Source organism: Balaenoptera physalus, assembly GCF_965194825.1.
Source record: "Balaenoptera physalus genome assembly, chromosome: 5".
Taxonomy (NCBI): Eukaryota; Metazoa; Chordata; class Mammalia; order Artiodactyla; family Balaenopteridae; genus Balaenoptera; species Balaenoptera physalus.
Genome location: NC_138884.1, coordinates 85347768 through 85371565, shown reverse-complemented (window position 1 = coordinate 85371565; position 23798 = coordinate 85347768). Strand labels below are relative to the sequence as shown.

Genomic DNA, 23798 nt, shown 5'->3' with positions numbered 1-23798 from the left:
TAACACGTTGCTCAGCAGTGGGTGGGCAGGGCCGTCAGCTTCCCCCACTGTAGGTGGTATGGCCGTGAGCGAGAAAGGTGAACTGGCTGGAAAGTCAAGCCTAAGTCAAACCCTGTCCTCACCACAGTCCCATTTTTATTTTTTAATTTTTTGGCCACACGTCTTGCGGGATCTTAGTTCCCCCACCAGGGATCACAGCCAAGCCCCCTGCATTGGAAGCCGGAGTCCTAACCACCAGGCTGCCAGGGAATTCCCCACAAGATAGTTTTAACCAATTTACTTGACTTTTTTCAGTTTCAGTTTCCTCCTCTGTAAAAGGGGGATATTAAGGTATATTAGTTTTCTACTGCTGCGTAACAAATTTGCACACATCTAGAGGACTGGAACAACGCCTGTTTATTGTTTCGCAGTTTTGTAGGTCAGAAGTCCCGGGTGGCGTAACTGGGTTCTCTGGGCCGTCTCACCAGGCTGAAATCAAGGTATCCATCCGCTGTGTTCTCACCTAGAGCCCAGGGTCCTCTTCCAAGCGCTTTCCTGTTCTTGGCAGCATTCAGTTCCTTGCAGTTGTAGGTCTGAGAGCTGCAGGCCTCTCTCAGCTCTTTCAGGCGCCTACGTTCCTTCTCCGAGGCCTCTCCATCTTTCAGACCGGGACTGCACATCAAGTCCTTCTCACACTTGGAGTGTCTCTGACTTCTGCTCTCAGCCATTTAAGGGCTAACTGCTTTTCAGGGCTCGTGTATTTAGATCAGGCCCACCCAGATAATCCCCCTTTCTTAAGGTCACCTCTGCCATATAACATAAAATAATCACCAGAGTGAAATCTCATCATATTCATAGGTTCTAGGGGTTAGGGCGAGACAGCTTTAGGAGCTATCTTAAAAAATTTTGCCTACAACAAATGCTTTGCTCAGAGAATTTCCCTGAAAATTAGAGATAATGTGTATGTGCAAAATAGTAGACAATCAATTTAGCCACTGTTAACGCATGAGGACCCCTTTGGTGCAGGGAGCAGATAAGTATCTGAGCTACTCAGTGAATCAAGCATAAGACGAGACTCTGAATTGTCCATGGCAAATACTTATTACGACCTTTCTCATATTTATGGATGTTAAAATAGTATTTTGCACATAATAAGTGATCTCTATTTTAATTGGAGCACTGATGTGATGATTTGGAAATTCCATTTGATCTAATTTAACAAGACAAAGATTGAGTTCCTCCCTTATCTTCTGAGTATATTATTAGATTGGCCAAAAAGTTCGTTCAGGTTTTTCCGTAAGATATTACCCAAACGAACTTTTTGGCTAACCCAATACTTCTCTCTCCCTTGTTAAATAATTTTGGCAAAGCTGCCTCTTCCTCTTCCTTCCCATGTACTTTGGTGGAGTTCATCAACACAGGACTTTGAGCTCAGGCTTTTATAGTACAGATACCAACTGAATTTTGGGAATTGACTTGAGTTCTGTCACCTTAAAATGAAGAAGGAATGGCCTCTGCACATTACTGAAGGCCCAGAAAAAATAAAAGGGGGGTGGGATGGGGTTCTGAATTAATTTCAGGATATTGGGGTTGACTGTGTTAAACATGATCAAGACCATAGTTTTCACATCATGACATCATGATGCACAACACAGCATCCATAAGAGCATAAACTCTAGAGCCACGCTGCTAGGGTTCAAATCTTGTCTCTGCTGCATTTTTTCAATGTGGCCTTGGGCAAATTATTTAACCTCTCTGTGCTTAGTTTTCTCACCTGTAGAGCATCTACTTCATATGGTTGTGGTGAGGACTGAATTAAATATTTACAAAATGCTCACAGTAGGGCCTGGCATTGAGTAGCAAAAGTGAGTCACTTAAGGCTTCTCTCTTCACCCCCAGCCTAACCTACTCTCTTATCAGACAGTGGCATGGATTTTTCAAATTATGGTTTATTTATTTATTTATTTTTGAAATAGCAATACTTGACATCCTACAAAACTTAAAAGGGTACGGAAAGATAAACAATAAAAACTAAGTTTTTCTCCCACCCAAGGTATCCAGACACTGGGCTTCCAGAAGCAATCACTGATACTATAGTCTCTTATACATCTTCCTAAGATAGTCTATACACAGACTACAGTATGAATATTTACATGATAATATATCGTGTAGACCATTTTCACAGATATGTTGTTTTTGTTTTTTATAAATTTATTTATTTATTTATATTTTTGGCTGCGTTGGGTCTTCGTTGCTGTGCACGGGCTTTCTCTAGTTGCAGTGAGCAGGGGCTACTCTTCGTTGCGGTGTGCAGGCTTCTCTTGTTGTGGAGCACGGGCTCCAGGTGTGCGGACTTCAGTGGTTGTGGCACACGGGCTCAGTAGTTGTGGCTTGCGGGCTCTATAGCGCAGGCTCAGTAGTTGTGGTACACGGGTTTAGTTGCTCCACGGTGTGTGGGATCTTCCCAGACCAGGGCTGGAACCCGTGTACCCTGCATTGGCAGGCGGATTCTTAACCACTGCGCCACCAGGGAAGCCCCACAGATATGTTTTTAACACAGGTGAGGACATGGTATTCTGTTCTGTATTGGTGATTATCTATCTGCGTTCAACAATATGGCACCCCTGGGACTGACTGTTCCTTGCTGAGAGGCAGCAGTGCCTGTGCCTGGGAGGTGCCAGTGTTTGCCAGGGCATTTAGTTGGTGAAAGAGGTTTTCCTCCTTGGACTAATACTTAAAACTACTCATTCCAGGTAATACTATACTTTGATACTATTCATGTGATAATTAATAGCAGGCAATACTATAAAAGTGATTTTATGTACCAGAATATGAACAATTCTGTTTATTTTGGCACATAATTAGAGGAGAAAGTAGCTGTAAGCCCAGATAAAAATCCATACTTTTTTTAAAGTAATAAAGTTTGAATCATAGATATTACATATTGGGTTATATATAGCTGTAGTTTAGATCTTTTTGTACCTTAGACTTGTTTGATAAGGGCTTTTCAGTTTTTGGAAAATTTGTCTTTGATCTGAGAGTTCATGTACAGTTGACCCTTGAACAACACAGGTGTGAACTGCTCCATTCACTCATAGCAGATTTTTTTCAATAGTAAATATTGATACTATAGTACTATACTATCTGAGGTTGGTTGAATCCGCAGATGCTGGACTGCACATATGGAAGAACTGTGTGTAGGGCGGAACCAGGAACCGGGGATCTGGAGGGCCAGCTATAAATTATACACAGATTTTCACCTGCACAGAAGTTTGGCACCCCTAATCCCTGAGTTATTCACAGGTCAACTGTATTTGTTTTGAATCTTGGTCCAAGTTGGTTGGAAGTTTGGGAAAACTCTAAGTCTCAATGCTTTTTCTTTCTTTTCCAGATAAGATTTTGTTCAAATTCCAATTTTCACTAAATAACATGTAACTAACTCTTCCCTACCTCCCTCATTTTTTCCCATGACAGTGGCATCCAAACCTGTAAGGAACGATATTATGTCATTTGAAGAAAGAATTTGGTTGAAACCAGCCATACATGTAGTGTTTCCTTGCTTTTCCCTAATTTGAAAGTCAAAAAATGAACTATCTCCATTTGGTCTTGAATCTCTTCTATAAGGATGATTCCACAGATAGTTTAAAAATTCCATACAGCAGCCTGATATGCTAATCATGGAACTCGTTGCTCACTGGAACTTCAAAATGAGCAGCTAGTGAAGTAGCAATACTGAAATCTGCCAGGAGGTGTTCCTGTAAAGTGTGACATTCCTGGGTCAGTGCTTATTTGGTGTTCAACTCTGAGTTATCAAAATTGTTTAATCCTACCTACTTAAGAAGGTGCCCAGGGAATTCCCTGGTGGTCCAGTAATTAGGACGTGGGCTTTCACTGCCGTGGACCTGGGTTCAATCCCTGGTTGGGGAACTAAGATCTCACAAGCCACAAGGCATGGCCAAAGAAAAAAAAAGAAGGTGCCCAACCTGGTGGGATTCTTGTGCTTTTGGCCAATGGCAGTTTATAAGTCCTACTGAGAAGAAAACAGATATGGTGTCTATTATAGACTAAATTGTGTCCCTTCAAAATTCATATGTTGAAGCCCTACCCCTCCCACCCCAATGTGACTGTATTTGGGGATAGAACCTTTAAAGAAGTAACTAAGGTTAAATGAGATTATAAGGGCGACCCTAATCCAATTTGACTAGTGTTCTTATAAAAAGGGCAAGAGACACCAGGGATGTGCACAGAGAGAAAATACCATGTGAGGACACAATGAGAAGGTGAAAATTTGCAAGCCAAGGAGAGACGCCTCAGGAGAAACCAATCCTGCTGGCAACTTGACCTTGGATTTTCACCCTCCAGAACTGTGAAAAAAAAAAATTCTGTTAAGCAACACAGACTATGGATTTTGTTTTGGCAGCCCTAGCCAACTAATACTGTGTGATCTTCAGGAAAAAAAACTACAGAATTTGAGTAAGTTTTTGAAGATCTCTCCCTTTTGGGAGGATGTAACTCTTTGGGATGAGTTGACTCTTGTCATCAACTAGACAAATGAAGCCATGAACTGCCACTGACCGTGACCCTTCCCACGGCTTGGTGTTTATCTTTTCCTTGGAACCTTTTAATCTATTCTGGCCAGGGTTTGTTTCTGTTATTTGCAACCAAAAGAGCCTTAAGTAAAACAGGTCTTCAAGTCTTGCCTGAAGACTGACTATATTTCATATATAACTATTATTTTAAAAAATACCTATAGATAATGTTGATTAATAAGTTAATTCTCAATTTTAGGTTGCTAGTAATTTTTTTTGCAGTTATGTAGTTTTCTCACACAATAAAAGTCCAAATAAAGTTACAATGTGTTGATGCTAATAAGGAGATTTTAATAAAGAAGAAGGTTGGGGACCATTGATCTAGGACTTTCTGATAGTGTAAGGGCCTCTTTGTGTGGGAATGGCAATGAAACCTAAAAGGTTGATGGGCATGCATTTAAGGCAGGAAGTCATGATACCCGCCCAAAGACTGGTGATCTAACCAGAGCAACTGCATGGCTCAGTGGAAGTTTTTGGTGGAGATGCTTGGAAGCACACTTGTACACTTTTGCAGTCTCAGTCTGACCCTGCCATCCAGAGTAAGCTTGGAGTGGAGCATTCAGATAAGTCACCATGGAGCTATGCAATGTACTTGGAAGGGTCTGTGCTCCAGCTGAACATGTTTTATAAGGGACTATGTATTCTGGGAGCTTGCTCTGACTATACTCTTCCTCTTGGACACAGTTACAGTGTGTAGTGGTAGAAGTAGCTGGTACTTTGCAAGCAGACAGACTTCACCCTCCTGTTGAAAAGGACCACTGGGATGTTGGCTATGTCCCTTTCACTCTTAACAATGGTGGATACTTTGAAGAAAGGACAGAAATCCTTATAGCGTAAAAATTGAGAGTCACTAGTGGTTAGACAGGAAGATTTTGATTTTATCATTTCTCTTGAGATTATAGTTTAAATGATTGTAAGTATTGTGAATCATGACCAATCTATTTGAAAGGGCTACCGTGAACTCTGCAAAGGGGAGTCTAAATGAGGGCCCTCAAGTACCATTTGGCACATTTTAACCAATGCATTTATTTAATCAATATAAAAATCTTATTTCCTGCTTTAAGGTTATTTGAAATTTTAAGACAAATTATACATAATCATTAAAGTATATAGAATCAATAATAACTTTGGAATATGGTATTAACAACTACATGCCATCATCCCTTCCCCCACCTTACCCGTACACTGCCCTCTGGTTGACCCACATAAGTCAGGGAAACAAATACTCTCTGAGTTCAGGAGCATTACTAAACCAACCATCCTGTATAGCTGTTAATCCTCAGTCTCACCAATTTGCTGACTTCTTACACGGGCATGCTCTTAAGGCTTTTCAAGTGTATTTTGAAGATGGACTTCCTTAATCTCTGGTCCTCCTTGCAAAAAATTTTCAACTTGGCCTAGTTCTCTGTCACAGAAGACTCCTGAATCCCAATCTAATCCAGTGGTTTCAGCTTTTGGTGTTTCAGACATTCTTTGAAACAACTGGGGGATTCTTTGCCATCTGGGAAAAATTGCTGTTTTCAGGTAATATCACTCAAAATGAAGATGGCCTTTTATCTCTTTCTAAAATTGGGAAAAGTTATTTCAATTTTAACTTGAAAATACAAAGACACTTGGGTAGATGTCTTGACCAGCGTAATATTTGACTTGCTTTTCAAGCTACCACAGAGACAACAGATACCCAACACAGGGAACAGACACGTCCCTCTCCTTGAAACCCTAACTTAATGCCAGCAAATAATTCCACACAGACCATTACTTCTATTTTTGTTCATTCATTTTCATCTGAAATAACAAAGAATGATCAGATCCCCAGGTCTATTACCTGAAGCAAGTTTAGGAAATGGAAGACCAAGAACTACAATATCAATCTGGATTGATCAATGTTGGGAACTCCTTGCTAATCACATAATTGTATTATGTTATCTGATGTGGTCTTTCTCTAAAGCACGTTTCACTACTACTAATAAACAGTAATAATAAACAATCCATATGTTCAGAGTATTTCAGACCCAGTCCAAGAAAGAACTGACTTCAGTAACTACATTCCTTTTGTTGTTCCTTGTATCTACGCAGTTGGTTTCTTTATAAAAATAAAAATGGACTTTTCTGTTCAGTGACCATTAAATGTTTAATTTGCCAGTTCCTTTGCACTGCGTGACTAGTCATATTCGGCTAAAGATGTTATGCACTTGAAAGAGGTGCCTACTTGGATACAAACTGCCACAAATGAGAAATAGCCTGTACTCCAGCCTCGCTTTCAACTGAGAGCATGTTTTCTCATAGACACAATATGCTAAACGCTGGATGGGTCCCCTTCACAATTCCACAGACTATTTGAACCTAAAATGTCAGCTCAGGGCTTCCCTGGTGGCGCAGTGGTTGAGAATCCGTCTGCCAAGGCAGGGGACACGGGTTCGAGCCCTGGTCTGGGAAGATCCCACATGCCGTGGAGCAACTAAGCCCGTGCGCCACAGCTATTGAGCCTGCTCTCCAGAGCCCGCGAGCCACAACTACTGAGCCCACATGCCACAACTACTGAAGCCCTTGCGCCTAGAGCCCGTGCTCTGCAACAAGAGAAGCCACTGCAATGAGAAGCCTGTGTACCGCAACGAAGAGTAGCCCCCGCTTGCCACAACTAGATAAAGCCCACGTGCAGCAACGAAGACCCAATGCAGCCAAAAATAAATAAATAAATTAAAATGTCAGCTCAGTCACCACGTGACATATGTTTCTCCACCATTGCTGACACGGTTGTGCTATTGCTCCAATTCTTTCTCTTTGTGGAATTTACATTTCCTTTTTGAAATCACCAACTATGGCTGAAGCCTTTGTTTTTTGGTTTTTTTTTTTTGGCTGTGCCATGCAGCATGTGGGATCTTAATTCCCTGACCAGGGATCTAACTCGCGCCTGCTGTGGTGGAAGCACAGAGTCTTAACCACTGGACCACAAGGGAAGTCCCTGTGGTTGAAGTCATTTTTGTCTTTGGAGGGTCAAAACACCCTGGTGTATGAGAGGAGATAAGTATTTTTGGCGATGTCCTTTTCCTGCCCCAGAACTGTGTTTCTGCTCTTCTCTTTCCTCCCATCTGCTAAGTGCAGTTACCCCAACTCCCAGGTCTAAAGCCTAGCCCATGTGGGTGGTGCCACATTTTTTCTCAGAAGTGTTGCATTTCTGAGTCATGCCTTTCCTTGACTGGGAGCTACACTTATCTCTTCATTAGCCATGTTTCCTTTTTTTCTGAAGACGTAACCTGCAGAGGCAGTTTCCTATGTGAAGATCTTCTCCAAGTCACTCTGGGTCCCTGTACTCTGCCACACACAGGTCGATTTATATCCACGTTTCAAGATTCCTTTTCTTACTGATTATTGCATGCCCTCCTCACCTCAACCTCTGCTCCATCCGATCTTTATAAATCTTTGAGATATATTTCTTAGGTGTTTAGAGTTCTCTCTCTTTTTTTAAAATTAATTAAGTAATTAATTAATTTTTGGCCGCGTTGGGTCTTCGTTGCCACGCGCGGGCTTTCTCTAGTTGTGACCAGCGAGGGCTACTCTTCATTGCGGTGTGTGGGCTTCTCACTGCGGTGGCTTCTCTTGTTGTGGAGCACGAGATTTAGGTGCATGGGCTCAGTAGTTGTGGCTCGCAGGCTCTAGAGTGCAGGCTCAGTAGTTGTGGCACACAGGCTTAGTTGCTCCGTGGCATGTGGGATCTTCCCGGACCAGGGCTCAAACCCGTGTCCCCTGCATTGGCAGGTGGATTTTTAACCACTGCGCCACCAGGGAAGTCCGGTTTTTAGAGTTCTCTTATTTAGAAATTTTGCTATTGGACTACCTCAGCCTTGCAAAACTATGTTAGTTTGATAGTAATGGGCAATATAAGGGCTCTGGAATTTTTATGGCCCATAGAAATCAAGTCATGGACTCAGGAAGAGAAAGTTTTGTTAGAAAAATCTCAAACAATACCCTTCGTAATGGTTATGAATTTTATGGTGGAAGTGGAGGTAAAAAGTTCTGAAAACTCAACAGAAAAAGGCTACCATTCTTAGTAAGGGAGACAATAAAGAACTCTCAAGGAAGCTGCAGATTAAAGGAATAGTAAATATCTGCCATAGAAAGGGCAGTAATCCTACCAGAAAAGTGACTGCAGATGTTCAAGGCTATTAAAACTACAATTTGTAAAAGAAAGTGCACCCACAGAATACTAATTAGATGTATATTCCTGAGGTATTTTATCTATTGATGGTTTGTTTTTTCATTATATCAAAAATATTGTCGGGCTTCCCTGGTGGCACAGTGGTTGAGAATCTGCCTGCCAATGCAGGGGACACAGGTTCGAGCCCTGGTCTGGGAAGATCCCACATGCCGCGGAGCAACTGGGCCTGTGGGTCACAATTGCTGAGCCTGCGCGTCTGGAGCCTGTGCTCCGCAACAAGAGAGGCTGCGATAGTGAGAGGCCTGCGCACCGCGATGAAGAGTGGCCCCCGCTTGCCACAACTAGAGAAAGCCCTCGCACAGAAACGAAGACCCAACACAGCCATAAATAAATAAATTAATTAATTTAAAAAAAGTTGTCATATAAAGTATCTCAGGTATTCAAAATGTCAAAAAATAAGCATTTCATGTAACAGCTATCACCTCTACCTATTACATTACCCTACCACTTATGTGACAACCATGGAACTGAACTTGGAGATGAGTCCTGGAATCTTCAGAATAAAAAATATGGAATTACAAATTACCTTAGTTGGCATTGCTTTTATTTTGAAAATCTTTTCTATTTTTAGGTCCTGTCATGTCTAAGAAGAAAAATTGGAAACTTTGCCACCTTGGTGTGTCCTATTTGATGAATTGTATTAGAAACAGTATTTCAATAAATATTCATTTATTCACTCTTTCAATAAACAGGCATTAAACACATAGTTGGCTCACGGAAGGCACAGTGCTAAGCACTTGGGCTACAAAAAAGAAGTGGGCAAAGTCTTTGCCATTCAGGGCTACGGTCTAACGAAAATAGACAAGGAAACACTTAGTGCATAACAGAGGACTATAGCTAACTCTTACTGAGTGTATCAGAGTAGATTCATAGAGGAGATGATCTTCGAGCTGTCTGGAAGAACGATAAGCAGTTTGCCTTGTGGACGAGGGAAGGAAGGGCATTCCAGGCAGAAGGAACAGCATTTGCAATGATACGGGTGTAAGAAGAGCAGAACAAGAACTGGTTGCCTGATGTGGCTGCATCCCAGGGGACCTTTGGGAGATTAGTGGGAGATGAGACTGGAGAGGCAGGCAGGGTCCAGGCCATGGAGGCTCTAGACCCCTGCTAGGGAACTTAAGCTTTATCAAAGTCAGGAGAAAACTGAAGGATTTCACATAGGAAGTGAATGATCAGATTAGCATTTTAGGAAGATCTCTCTGGTGGCAATGGAGTAGATAGAGTAAATGGGGCAGGGTCAGACACCAGTGGTTATGAGGTTAGTATGAGAGTTCAAGCAAGAATGGTAATTACTAACATATATTGAGTGCTAACCTTGTGCTAAGCCCTTGACATAAGTTATTTAATCCTCACAATGATTCTATAAGGTAGTATATTAGTCAGGGCAGGTTAGGTTATGCTGTGACAGGAAACAACCCCAAAGTCTCAGTGGCATAAAACAACCAAAATAATTCTTTGCTTCTACCACATGTCCCATGCAGGCTGGCCAGGGAGCAATGCTCCTCATCGTCACAAAAAAACCCAGGATAATGGAGACTTCATCTCAATATATACCTCACAGCAGTGAGGGGGGATCATCATTCCCGCAGTAGGCAGGGAGTGTGGTTCATTGTGTATAGGCTCTCGAAGCTTCTGCCCAAGTGTCACATGGCCACAGCCAACTCCAGGGGAGAAGGGAAGTGCAACCCTACCATGAGTCCAAAAGGAGAACCAGAAATATTCAGACACCAGCACTAATTACTACCACATCCTGTTCTGAGCATAGAATAAAACTGCACATTTCTGACCTGCTTTTTTCTTTTTTTTTTTCCTTTAATGGTTTACTTAATTTTATTTATTTATTTATTTATTTTAATATCTTTATTGGAGTATAATTGCTTTACAATAGTGTGTTAGTTTCTGCTGTATAACAAAGTGAATCAGCTATACATATACATATATCCCCATTTCTCCTCCCTCTTGCTCTGACCTGCTTTTGAAGTTGGATATGGCCAGCCATGTGACCTAATTCGGCCAAAGAAATGGAAGAAGCTTTGAAAACTAGGAGTCTTTAAGAACTAAGAACTGGAACAAAATTTGTTAGGCTCTTGCTTTCTCTCTGCCATGGCATCTGGCAGTATTCCATGTAGTGGCTGCTCCTTTTGTCCAAGTTCCAGAGTGAGAACAACAGATAGCAGAGCCCCCATTGACTTCCAGTTGTAGGTCACTGAGATTTGAAGGACATTTGTAACTGTAGCATAACCCAGTTCACCTGGGACTGTTATGGAGGAGACACAAAAAATTTCTGTACAATCTTAAAATTCTCCACAGATAGGTTTATTATTAGCAGTATTATGTATTCCCATTTTACAGATCAGGAAACTGAGACTCAGAAAAGTCAAAGAATGTGCCCAAAGTTACACCTAGTAAGGTAAAATTCAAACCCAGGCAATCTGACTTCTGAAGATTAGCTAGCAGGAGCCTGACCTAAAGCAATAGAAACGGGGATGAACAGGTGGGACTAATTTAGGGACATTTTAAAAGTAGAATCAAAAAGATCTGCTGGGCAATTATATAAGGATAGAGGACAAACAGGTATCTAGAATGATTCCCAATTTTCTGACTTGGAAAGTCAAATGGACGGTGACCAGTAATTCAAATGGAGATTAGAGAATGATGAGCACAGTGAGAAGTGGAAAGGTAATGAATTTGGTGATGGACTCTTTCAGCACTTTGAAGCTGTCATTCCATTGTCTTCTCTCCAGTTTCTGACAAGAAGTTGGTCACCTCCATATGGTTGTTGCCCCATATGTAATGCATTATTCTTCTCTGGCTGCTTTCAAATTTTTCTCTTTATTTTTATTTTTGTATTTTTTGGTAACCTGACAATGATGTATCTAGGTAGTTTTTCTTTGTATTTATATTGCCTGGGGTTCACTGAGCTTTGGAGGTTTGTTGACAGTTTCATCAAATTTGGGAATATTTTTCTTTTGTTATATTTCTGTCCCATTTTCACTGTCTCCTTTTGGGACACCAATTACACATACGTCTGATATTATCCCACAGGTCTCAGAGGATCTATTCATTTTCCTTCAATTTTTTTTCTGTTCTTCAAATTGGATAATTTCTATTGATTAATCTTGAGGTTTACTGACTCTTCTACCATCTTCTGTCTGCTGTTAAGCCACTAGTGAATTGTGTTATCTTGTTTTACTTTGAAAAGTTCTGAGGTTTACGTTGCTTTTTTATAGTTCCCATCTTCAAGATTCCCTATCTATTCCCTACTTATTTACTCATTCAGATCATACTTTTGTTTATCTTAAACATATTTGCCTTTAATTCTTTGACTATCTATATAATAGTTGCCTTAATGTCTTTGTCTACTAAATCCAATATCTGAGTAATCTTAGGGTTGATTTCTATTTTCTACTTTTGTTTTCCTTTGTGTGTCTGTCTAGTAAATTTTTTTTTTTAATTTTTTAAAAATTTATTTATTTTATTTTTTGGCTGTGTTGGGTCTTCGTTTCTGGGTGAGGGCTTTCTCCAGTTGCGGCGAGCAGGGGCCACTCTTCATCGTGGTGCGCGGGCCTCTCACTGTCGTGGCCTCTCTTGTTGCGGAGCACAGGCTCCAGACGCGCAGGCTCAGTAATTGTGGCTCACGGGCCTAGTTGCTCCGCGGCACGTGGGATCTTCCCAGACCAGGGCTCGAACCCGTGTCCCCTGCATTGGCAGGCAGATTCTCAACCACTGCGCCACCAGGGAAGCCCGTAATTTTTTTTTTTTAAAGAAAAAGAGTTTATTATAAGATGACAAGAATATTGGCATCTGACTGTGACATTTAAATATGGGCTTGGAAACAATTTATTCATGTAGCTATTTAGGGAAAATGATTATGCATGGGGCCTAACCACCTTGGTTAGACCAGATGCTATTACTGTTTACACTAATCCATTCTGTACAATGTTTGACCAGTTTTAACCCAGATTTTATCAGTAACCTTCCCTCATGACTCTTGATTGTTATGTTGTGCTCTCTTAATTTTCAGCATTACTCCTCCCTATTTTTAGCATAAATACCCTTTCATATTACTATTACACTAGGACTAAATATTCCATAATTCAGCTAGTAATTATACTGATTGTTTTGATGCCTGGCTTTCTCTCCCCTCACCCCAGTAATAGATCCTGTCTCTCCACTATGCTCTCATCTCCATTAATTCGGTAATACTTAGTACCCTGCACAAAGCCCAGGTTTTCCATATCCTCCGTTCTTGTGATTGCCAAACCAAGTCATCTCTCCCTAGAAACCTTACTAAGGATTTTCCCACAGTATTATAAACTTTCACTTGGCTGTAATTACAATCATGCATTTTAAATTCAGAGAGGCGACCAAAGGCTGAACATTCATTCAAAATTATTTAATTACAAGGCTGGATAACTGAAAAAGAATTTTCCATTAAAAATAGTTTCAGAGCTAGAAAATAATACACTGGTTAACAGGTTATGACTCTAGGGCAGTGACATGATTAAATAGAAATGGCTTGAATCTTATGGATGCATTAATCTAGATCCGATGTTGGTTCAGAAATCTATTTACAAATCAAATTCAAAATTAAAAAATATAATCCGTCTTGATTTTTGTTCTCTTTCCATATCCATAAAATGAAGAGGTTTTCCTGATCACCAGTTTTTCATACAACAAAGTAAATCTCAAATCTGGCACTAGCCAGAAATGTTTACACCTCAGGAACTTCACAGCAAACTGGCCTCTTTCAATAGGCAGACAGCGACCCCTCATTCAAAATGAAGCTGCTCATCAATCAGTGACATCCCTAGCTTCTTTAATATTCATCGACCTGCAGGATGCTGGTAAGATCGTCAGGTTTTAACCAAGTCATTTTCCAGTCAATATTCTCCTGTATGTTATGAAATTTTCCTTTGCATTTAAAAAAGCTTAGGCTCTCCACATAAGAGCTCCATTACACTGAAAACCATTGTTCCTAGCGCCACAGAGCAGCTCCCAAGTCCCAATGTAAAAGCGTGTCTAGTAATTTTTTATTGTCATACTTAAGGCTACAGATGATGCATTGCAGAAATTGTGGATTCTGTAGTATGTTATTTTCCTCTGAAAAGTTTTGATTTTTGTTCTAGTAGGCAGTTCACTTATTGTCTGGCCACTTTGAACTTGTAAGTAGGCATTTTTGTTTGTTTGTTTGCTTTAATTTTTTAGGGCAGATCTCTGGAAAGTCCAAGCTATCTTCCCAAGCCCTCTGACTTAGTGCGCTCGGCCTTCACATTGTTTCTCCTGTGATCTTGTCAAGCTTGGTGTTAGGCGTTGTTAGGGCAGTTCTATTGTAGGTCTTCCTCTAGGGCAGTTGTACTCGAACTTTAGCATGTATCAGAATCATCTGAAGAGCTTGTTAAAAACACATTTCTAGGCATCTTCCCTTGAGTCTCTGATGGAGTAGATCTGAGGTGGGACTCTAGAATTAGTATTTCCCACTGCATGTCTAACAAATTTCCAGGTGATGCTAATGCTACTGGCCCGGGAACAGCTATCTGAGAAATACTGCTTTAGAACATGATCCTTACTTTTAAATTTATTTATTTATTTATTTATTTAGGCTGTGGTGGGTCTTCGTTTCTGTGCGAGGGCTTTCTCCAGTTGCGGCGAGCAGGGGGCCACTCTTCATCGCGGTGCGCGGGCCTCTCCCGTTGCGGAGCACAGGCTCCAGACGCACAGGCTCAGCAGCTGTGGCTCACGGGCCTAGCCGCTCCGTGGCATGTGGGATCTTCCCGGACTGGGGCACGAACCCGTGTCCCCTGCGTTGGCAGGCGGACTCTTAACCACTGCGCCACCAGGGAAGCCCTATGATCCTTACTTTTAAAATGTGTTCTTTCTGGTGTCCCAGCTGGATGCCTGAGGTGTTATTAACGAAGTGTTAACGTGGCTTTCCACTTAGGCTGCGCCACAACTCCAATGACCCTCATCACTGCTTGAATGCTAATAACCCTGCTCGGCTTTCAACCCCACAGAAGTTGGTATCTGGTAATCCTTGCATAGTCTCACCTTACACGTGTGCAAACCAGCTTTTAGCCAAGCACCCACAGAGGATCCTCACAGGATTTTTGGAGCCCTCCCTCTGCAAAGCTCCCTTCTCTCAGTGCCCTACCTCGCAGATTATAGTTGCTCAGCTGCCCCAGACTCCAATCTCTGGATGCTCAGCTTAGCTGGTACCTCAGCTCATTGCTTCTTGGTTGGGAAATAGCCCCCAGATAAAGAGGCAGAGTGATTCTGGGCCTCACCGCTTGAATTTCTCTTAGGGATCACAGACTTGTGCTCTGCCTGAAACAGCTGACTCAAATATTTTGCTCACCTCAGTGATTTTTTTTTTCAAACTGGTGGGATGGCTAGTCTGTTACCAGTTTCTACTCCATCATAGCCAGGGGTGGATGTCCTGGTGTTAGACCTTTTGAATTTAAAGAGCCTTGGAGTATCCAGATAGAGATACTCTACAATGAGAAGGGAGCCTAGAGATAAAGGTTTGCAAAACATCAGTGTACAGATAGTAATTGAGACCAAGGGCATGAATCATATAGGAGGTTACACAAAATGAGAAGAGTAGAGGATCAAAGATAGGACATTGGGGGAACTGCTAATTTTTCATGGATGAGTGAAAGAAAAGTGTTGGCCAAAGAGGCATAGAAGGAGTGGTCTAACAGGTAGAAGAGCCACTATCCCAGAAGTCAGTGGAGAAGAGTTTTTTTAAAAATATTTTTAATCCTTACCATGGCTCCCCAACTGTGCTAAGAAAAAAAAATTCTTTTTTAATATTTCGAGAACCCTGGGACTTCCCTGGTGGTGCAGTGGTTAAGAATCCGTCTGCCAATTCAGGGGACATGGGTTCAAGCCCTGGTCCGGGAAGATCCCACATGCCGCGCAGCAACTAAGCCCGTGCACCACAACTACTGAGCCTGTGCTCTAGAGCCCGCGAGCCACAACTACCGAGCCTGTGTGCCACAACTACTGAAGCCCGCACACCTGGAGCCCATGCTCCGCAACAAGAGAAGGCACTGTAATGAGAAACCCGCGCACCACAACGAAGAGTAGCCCCCCCTTGCTGCAACTAGAGAAAGCCTGAGCGCAGCAACGAAGACCCAAAGCAGCCAAAATAATAATAATAATAATAAATAAATAAATAAATAGAACGCAATAATTTAGAACTATTGTCAAACCCATTTTACAGATGAAGATGAAACTGACCAGCCAAGTAACTTGTACAAGGTCATGCAGCTGGTAAGTGGCAGAGCCAGAACTAGAATCCAGGCATTCTGGCTCCAATACTTGAAAAAAACCCACAGTGTTCTGCCTCACTCCAAAACAGGAGAGGATGACAAACATGACAGTGCTGTCTAGGAAGCTGAGGGTTGAAAAGTGCCTATCGGAATAAGCACTGGGTCCACCGGTGAGCTCGGCAAGAACTCACTGAAATAAACAGGAGGTGCTAATTAACTGCTCAACATGATGGGTTCCTGGGTTTAGCTCTTCTTTGGAACCAGCAGAGTGCCATACACATGGCGCCTCTCAGGCCCTGCTTGCATTGTCCTCCTCCTCAGAAACCCGCTCCAGGTTTCTGCTCAGAAAGAGGGGACTCACTCCCTAACTGCATACAGACAAGACCCACCACTCCAGCTCCTCAGGGGGTGAAGAGACGTGTGAGGTGCCTATTAACACTCCACAGCTGTGCCCGGGCACAAGTTTATGCGCATTTGAACATATCATCAACTCAATTACCTGTGTTCAGATTAGCCTCAGCAAATCTTGACGCTCTCACAGCTGTCTTCAGGTGTTCAGGGGATTATTATGAGGAGATATTGATCAGCTGTTCTCCATGTCTCCTGTGGGCAGAACAAAAGGAAAGAGGCTTAAATGTCAGCAAGGGATTTAGATGTAAGTGAGAACAGTGAGGCAGGGAGGTCCTGTGTACTTAAGCAAGTTTCTAGCCTTTCTGCCTCAGTTAGCCCTAAATATTCCCTTTCCCACCATATCACCCTATTTGTTTTACAACAAACTAGATGAAAACAACAGTAACAATAATAGCAAATGCTTATATAGTTCTTACTTCGTGCCAGGCACTGTTAATAAGTTTTCAGTTCAGATTCATCATTTAATACTTACAACACAATGAGATAAATACTATTGCCGTCCCCATTTCACAGATAAGAAAACTGAGACACAGACACAGTGAATAATTTGCCAAAGGTCACAGAACCAACAAACGGCAGAGCCAACATTTGCAGCCTCCTGCAAAAGTCCATCCTCTTACCCACTACCCGCACTGCTAATCTGTAGAAATTGCACTAGAACAGAATTCAAGATAAGCAGAGCAGGGAGAGATGCTACCAAAGTGGCATGGAGGCTGCAGTAGATTGTTAGAAAATGGTTCTACATGAACCATGCCTCCCTGAATTCATGCCATGTGCAGTCCCCTTCCACACTGAATCTGTGCCAGCATAATGGCTGGTTTGGCCAATAGCATAGGATGGAAGCAACTTCCTGGGACTTCAAGCCTTTAAGAGATCTGGAGCTTCTGCTTTCTCTCTCAGAACCCAACTGCCTTGTAAAGAAGTCCAGGCTGTCCAGCTGTAGAGAGAGGCCACAGGTATTGAGAAGTCTCAGAGGCTGAGAGCCATGTGGACAACAGAGGCATCTCAGCTAAGAGACAGCATCAAAGTGGTCAATGAAGCCATCTGAACTGTCCCAAGAGACACCACAATGGGCAAAGATGACCCAAGCCTGCTGAGCACTGCCCCAAATCCTGACTCTAAAAGGGTTGTGGTTTTAAGTCATTAAGTGTTTCTTTTCTATTGTGAAACATACATTAAAAAATTTACCATTTTAACCATTTTTAAGCGTACAGAGTTCTGTGGCATTAAGTACATTCACATTATTGTGCAACTACCAGCATGATCTATCTCCAGAATCTTTTCATCATCTCAAACTGAAACTCTGTCCCCATTAAACACTAACTCCCCACCTCCTTCTTCCCAGCCCTGGTAACCACTGTTCTACTTTCTTTCTCTAAGAATTTAAGTCAATAAGTTTTAAGATGGTTTGTTAGGTAGCAACATATAACTTTATATAGATACTGATAGATATAATAATCTGCTTTTAGAATATATTAATGTGTTTGTTAGTTTATTAAATACCAGAGTTGCAGAAGCATCAGGAAACCTCCCAGAGCTTCAGTTCACTATGTCATGGTACATTTAATTCTAATGTGTCATGGCCTACAGTGTTATAGGTAAAATTATAATTATGCCTAACATTTACTTTCAAGTTGAGAAGGCAGTTTCTCATTTAATATATTTTTTGCCTTTCACAATAGCCTTGTGAGATGGAATTAATTTTTTTTAATTTTAAAGATCAGGAGACTGAAGATCAAAGAGTTTAAGTGACTTGCTCAAGGTCACAGCATAGAGTAGAACAGGTTGGTCTGCAACCATTTATTGATCACTCCTATTTGGGAAGAGAGATGGGGAGGGGACCCAAAAGATGGTTCAGCAGCTTGAAAGAGGAGACACAAGCCCAGTTCTTAAAGAGCATCTGCTCTCCTAGGACACACCCATGGACATGCTGACAGGAAAGGCCTTTGATCATGCTGAGACCAACCAAGATGGCTCCCAATTAAATGTTTTATGGGGTATGGCTGGATCTACATTAAGAAATAAATATGCTTGGTTGTATTTGAGGCAGGAATAGTATGATGAGGAAAGTGAGATACATCCCCACTGAATAAAGCTCCAGACTCATGTTCCATTCATGAAAGGGTGAAAGGGACATGAAATCTATTCAGCGGGTCACAAACTAAATATATATATATATATATATATATATATATATATATATATATATATATATATACACGTGTGTGTGTATATATATATATATATATATAATAGAGCTGAATTCATTGAAATAATAAAGGCGAGTGTTTTTCTGTGGAATTTATTTCAGTTACATTGTATATATATACTTGCATCTTCATAGTCATGTTACTTGGGATTTGGGTCACAATATGAAATGTATTTCTTACTGTGGTGAAAGCACTTGAAAACCATTGCCCTACCCCACTTCTCTCCTGGCCACAGCCTTCCTCAAGGTGCAGAAGTATTCTACAGCCTTAGGGAAAGTATGGCCTATCTATATGTACTGGCCTTGTGCAAACAGTAGAAAAGACAGATTTCATTTTAGCACAAGGACTACACTCCAGAGGCCTGTATGGAATGGCTGAAAATGTTGCATGTACAATTCTGCCCATGTGCCCACAGGTGATTTAATGACCCAGAAGGATGGTGAAACAATGCTGAAAGTACTGGATTAGACAGACATAGCGAGTCTGAGGTTCCAGTGTCAGTTCTTTATCAAACACTTATAACTCCTTGAGACTTTCTGGGCTTCCCTTCCCACATCTGTTGCATAGAGGGATCAAACTAAATTATCTTTAAGGAAAGTCTCCCACCAAGAGAAGAAATGCTGATAAGATTTATGTCACTGCCTCTTCTTTTTCCCAAGGAGAGTCACTGGGATAAGGAATGTAGAGGAAAAGTCAGTCTCTTTTGTTTAAAAATGTATCCAGCTTTTTGTTTGTTTATATTTTTTCTGAGGTCGATAGGGATAGCCAAACTAAGACCATCTTTGAAAGACAGCTAATGTCCATTTCTGGTTTGAGGCAGGGGACTTACCCTGAGTACCTCACCCAGGTCCATATGTCTATAATCACAAAACTTACATCATTTTATTCTCATGAATTAAACAATAAACTATAATCGTCTATGTTCAAAATATGATGGTGAAGTCATGGCACCCCAATCACATATAAAATTCATCGCTATAATTAAGCCATGTATATAAGAAGGTAGTTAGAATTCATCAGGACTTAAAAGCACAGGATCATGGTGATTGTTTCTCCTGAGCCAAGGAAACGTGAACTCCTTGATGGCAGGATTTTAATCCTGGAGCCTACGCAGAGGAAGGGGAGCTGGGCTAGTGGCCACTGGCAGCTCCTAGACCTAAGAAAGAGAAGGAGTGTGGCAGAAGAGAAGGAGCTTGGATATTGCCAACAGCCTTTTTTTTTTTTTTTTTAAGAGTTGTAGGGCCTCAGCAATAATGGCTCTGCTTCTGCCAATATCAGCAGGGAGACAGGTGCAGAGAGCTCTGAAGAGCTCTTTCAGTTACAGATGTGGCTCAAGAAGTGTCCCAGAAGCCTGTGCTTCTTGCCATGCCGGACTGAATCTGGAGCGTATCCAGGAAAACTCAAATGGGTCCAGGAGTGACATGGGAACTTAGCAGCTTTGTTTGCAACTTAAGTGTAGAGATTGGTTTTCATCAAATAGAAAACATCCTTGTCCATTTGATTTTCAAACAAAGTAATGCTGTTTGGGACTGATATAAGCAAATTCATTCTCATTGGGGAACTCCACATCTTTATTCAGTTTAGGGAGAGTATAAAGTAATTCGAATTGCTTCATTTATATTTTCTGATGGTGTAGAGAAATGTGTGCGATTTGATGACTAATTTTTTTTTTCATGGTAATTTTTTTTTAGAACATATTCAAACAGGATGCCATTTAACAGACTTGACTATTGCCTGACTCTCTGGATATGATAAAAAGCATAGAAGAGCAGAAATTGAAGGGGAAAGTAAGAAAAGATTTATTAAAGGGCAATGAATTATATTATTAGACCAGTGACTCCTTCCCTCCCCCAAGCTAACCCCAAGCCCAGTTTATCTAAGTAAACCAAAGGAAATTTAATCTTAGCCTCTACTATATATTCAGTACATTCTGGCTGACATTTTAAACCCTGTTAGAAATCTGGTTGGCTTCCAGGCACATGCAATACTAGAATGGAGAAATAGTATAGATAACTATCTCATTTTTCTTTCTCTCTGAAACGCTGACAATGATTCTTTGTAAAATGTCTCAGGACATTGAAGGAAGTTACTGACATACATTTTGTAGAAATTTGTCAAGAGCTGATTATTGCAATTTATATAATGTGGATATTCCATTTCACAAGCTTCATATGTTACATGATTAAAACATGCATGGAAGACAATGGGATCCATAGGCTGCTGAACATATGAACAACCAGAAACCAAGGGGCAGGTTTGAAGAGTGAGGTTTTCAGCTCCGGAGAGGACAGAATGACCACAAGTGACACAGTCAGAACCACCAGATACACACCAATCTTCTCCCAACCAGAGCAAACATTAACCAGCAAAACGGGAGAAACCCATAGCTGCGTCTCATCGCTCGGAAATCCTTTCAGGGAACGTCCCCGGTGGTCCAGTGGTTAAGACTCCACACTTCCACTGCAGGGGACACAGGTTCGATTCCTGGTTGGGGAACTAAGATCCCTGCATGCCGTGCAGTGCAGCCAAAAAAGAAAAGAAAGGAAAAGAAATCCTTGCAAACCTGCCGGTTTCAGCAAGGTGTGCCATGTTAGAGTTCCATGCTATGCAGATGGGACTATCACAGACACTTGAAATTCACACATTAACTCAAACCCTTATTTCAGCAGTTTAGTTTTACTCTTCCTGTCACCAAGGCATAGCTGTGACCGAGGCCTACGTTGCTGGTAGGATTCCACCTTCTTCCCCATCCTCATCCTGAAGAGGAACTTCTGAGTCATGAAACACATGTGTAAAGATGCCAAGGCCGTGGCTCAGTCCCAAACTGGATGATGACCCTTTGGAAACTGAACACTGAGACCTCATGTTAGGGTTACGCAGAACAGGAGGTTGCCTCATTCTCGGAATCAACCACCCAAGGCAATTTTAGATTTTTCTCTTTGATAAGTCTCAAGTCCTTTCTAATGTGTGGGAAGAGACATACAGATCACTTAATTCTACTTGCTGTAGAATTTTCATTTGGGATTTCACCTGTGCCCACCTACCCTTTTTCCCAGAAACAGTAGACCAGTCTCGCCACTTCTCTAGATTTACAGTAACCTCACTCTTGCAAATGACAGATGAATACTATGTTAGAGCCTCTTTCGTGCTCAAAAAAGATGATGACATTTTCTTTCATAACATTGTACTTTGCATGTCAATCTTAATTAAACTATTGTGCTTAGGTTAAAATTATGTGGAGTATATTTTAAAAGCATTTCTGCATGCACACTTATTTAAAATAAGCATATGTATACACATGCATATATATATACATACATATATATACACACATATACAGAGAGTCAAACCAACCATTTTTTAAAAAGTAAATTCCTTCTGAGAGCCATAATTTTAACTCGTCACCATGACTATGTGAATCCATCTTTTTTTGGTTAAGAGAATTTAAATTACTAGAGGTAGTCAATTTGTCTATGCCATAAAAACACATCTGTAATATAATATCTCTCTAAAGACAATAGGTCGTGTGCTGATGGTTTCCATGGAAATGCAAAGTCCAAAAATGCATCAAGATCTGTTTCCTCACCTCTCTTGAACTTTTCATTACTGGATGAAGAGAGATCACTTTCATTTTGTCAGGCATTTGAGCGATGCCACCATTATGTTTCTGTTCATAAAAACCTCTGTGTATGAAAAGTATTGTATACTTCACCTAATATGCACCCATTATGGTCTCATGATCCCCACAACATCCCTGAGAGGTTGGGCAGAGCAGGAATAGTTATTCCTATTGACAGATGGGAAACTGTAGCCAGTGGAGGTTTTGTTACTTGCCCAAGGCTATAGCACAAACCAAGTCACAAGTTGGGATTCAAATCCAGATCTTCTGAGTCCTAATCCACCTTCTTTTCTCTACTTTGTGCTTCAATAAAATAAAATAAAAATTACTGGTGCTTTTGAGACAGACTAAAAATCCCATTTGTTTGGTTCCTCCTCTAAAATCTAAAGACAATAAATAGCTCACCAGGTGAATTCAACACATGTGGCCCATCTCTGTCACAACCAACGTAGAGGCACTCCTCCACAGGACCGGCGGTCTACGCATTGTACTGCCAGGAAGGGTTCTATATGGTATATGGGAAACAAGTTTATGGTCTGGCAGCAGCTGCCCTGTGTGCGTCCTTGGAGGAGTTCCAAAGCTCTGCAATTGGGCTGCAGCCACCAAGTGTTCCCCCCGGTCCAGCCCTCATGGCTCTCAGCCATCCTGATCGGCTCCCTCATCCTCTGGTAAAGCAAAAGAGTCGAGGAGAAGGTAGTTGGCACTGGAAAGAGTTGGTGCTGGGTGAAGGGTTGGCACGGTTCCTTGTGGATACCTGAGCTGGGGAACGAAGGAGAAGATGGGAGAGATTGGCCACAATTCTTGGAACTGTCCCCAAGCTGGGGGGTGGGAGTGTGCTTCTGCACAAAGTAGCAGAACATGACATGCTGGTCACGGTTCTCTAAACTATAGTCAGTGAGCTGGGGAAGAATTAGAGAGGTCATCAAGTTCATCCCGCATCATTCATTCATCTGTTCACTCAACAAATAATTATTGGGACTTCCCTGGTGGCACAGTGGTTAAGACTCTGTGCTCACAATGCAGGGGGCCCGGGTTCACTCTCTGGTCAGGGAACTGAATCCCACGTGCAACTAAGGGTTCACATGCCACAACTAAGGAGACTGCCTGTTGCAACTAAGACCCAGTGCAACCCAACAAATAAATATTTTTTTAAAAACCAAATAATTACTGAATACCTACAGTGCTGAGAATATGGCAGGGAACAAATCAAAGTCCCTGCTTTCACAGAGCTTACATTTTAGTGGGGAGAGAAACAGCAAGCAAATAAATAAATAGTACATCAGCCGGTGATAAGTGCTGTGGAGAACAGGATAACAGGAAAAGGGACTCTTGGGAGGTGGGAGGTACTGTCTTACATTTGTTGTTTAGGGCTGATAAGGGGGCACCCACTGTCAATGACATTTAAACAGAGACTTGAAGAAATGAGGGAAGAAGCCATGGTGATATCTGATGGGAAGAGAATTCCAGGCAGAAGGGACAGCAAGTACAAAAGCTGTGCTA

General features: G+C 41.6%; 1 protein-coding gene across 2 annotated transcripts in view; it reads right to left on the bottom strand.

Moving 5' to 3' along the window:
• RBM47 (RNA binding motif protein 47) overlaps window positions 1-23798 on the bottom strand; it is a 273505-nt gene that overhangs the window by 193924 nt on the left and 55783 nt on the right. For both annotated transcript variants that reach the window (XM_082464228.1, XM_082464227.1), the window contains exon 2: window positions 16558-16661. The gene's annotated coding sequence lies outside the window, so the exon portion shown is untranslated. The remainder of the gene's footprint in view (window positions 1-16557; window positions 16662-23798) is intronic.